At 32.2% G+C, this 1182-nt stretch overlaps 1 protein-coding gene across 1 annotated transcript in view; it reads right to left on the bottom strand.

Annotated features, from left to right (window-relative positions):
* The window catches only part of LOC110428451 (plant/protein (DUF810)), a 22514-nt gene that overhangs the window by 12162 nt on the left and 9170 nt on the right, over window positions 1-1182 (bottom strand). The gene's annotated exons all lie outside the window — the stretch shown is intronic.

Below are 1182 nucleotides of genomic sequence, written 5' to 3'. Positions count from 1 at the left end.
AGATTAAAGAAGGCATTATATGGTTTGAAGCAATCACCCAAGGCATGGTTTGATAGGTTCAGTTAGGCCATGATATCATTTGGATATCATCAAAGCAATGTTGATCATTCCTTGTTTATTAAACACTGTAATGTTAAGATCACATATTGTTCATGACAATGATATAGCTGTGACTTGGGATGATAATGAGGAGATTGTCTGACTCAAAAAACTTTTAGCTCAAGAATTTTGAAATTAAGAGCCTGTTTGGCCCAGCTTTTTTTTAGCTTAAAAGCTATTATGAAGCTCTTATGAAAAATAATAGCTTTTAAAATTAAACTAAAGTTGTTTGGCAAAATAAATTATATAATCTCTAACTTTGGTTAAAATTACCATAAAAGATACTAATACCATCTTCAATCCCCTAGTAAACCTAAGTGAAACAAGTCTGGTTTGAGTTTATATACGATTTCAGATATTAAAATCAAAGAAATCTATAAAGAAACGACATAACTCTCAAACTTGTATAGTAGTAATAATATTAGATTTTTTGGTGAAAAAGAGAGAAAACCTTTAAGTAGTGCTTGAATGCAGTTTTAAATTTTGGATCTTCTTCCTCTTAATCTTTGTAAAAACCAAAAAAAAATCTTAGATTTTGAGAGAGATAAAGGAGAAGGAGATCACGATTTTGTGTTGGAGGAGGGTGATTTGCAAAGGGAGGGAGAGGAGAAGGAGATTGATTGAGAGAAAGGGGTATTTTCTGACAAACTAGCATATTTGTAAAAGAAGAGAAGAGAAAACACTTCTCTGGAGCTTTTCTTTAAGCATTTTTTTTTAAAAAAAGAAATTGTTCTTTACAAAAAGCTGCTTTTTTCTCTAAGAGCTTCTCAAAAATCCTATTTGGGCAGGCTTCTGCTTTTAAGAGATAAATACGCTGAAAAAAAGCCAAACCAAACAAGCACTAAGGATTTGGGTAAGTTGTGATATTTCCTTGGACTAGAGGTTGCCAGATCAAATAAGGGTATATTTATTTCTCAAAGGAAATATATTTTGGATCTCCTTGAAAAAACCGATATGTTGGGATGTAAACCTGTAGACTCTCCTATTGAAGCTAATCACAAATAACAAGCAAGAGTTGGTGAGCCAATTGATTTAGACCAATATCAGAAGTTGGTTGAGAGATTGATTTACTTCTCACACACC

The sequence above is a fragment of the Theobroma umbraticum genome, unplaced genomic scaffold, assembly GCF_002168275.2.
Source record: "Theobroma umbraticum cultivar Fairchild unplaced genomic scaffold, ASM216827v3 scaffold_115.0, whole genome shotgun sequence".
In the NCBI taxonomy this organism is placed as follows: Eukaryota; Viridiplantae; Streptophyta; class Magnoliopsida; order Malvales; family Malvaceae; genus Theobroma; species Theobroma umbraticum.
This window is presented reverse-complemented; position numbering and strand designations above follow the sequence as displayed.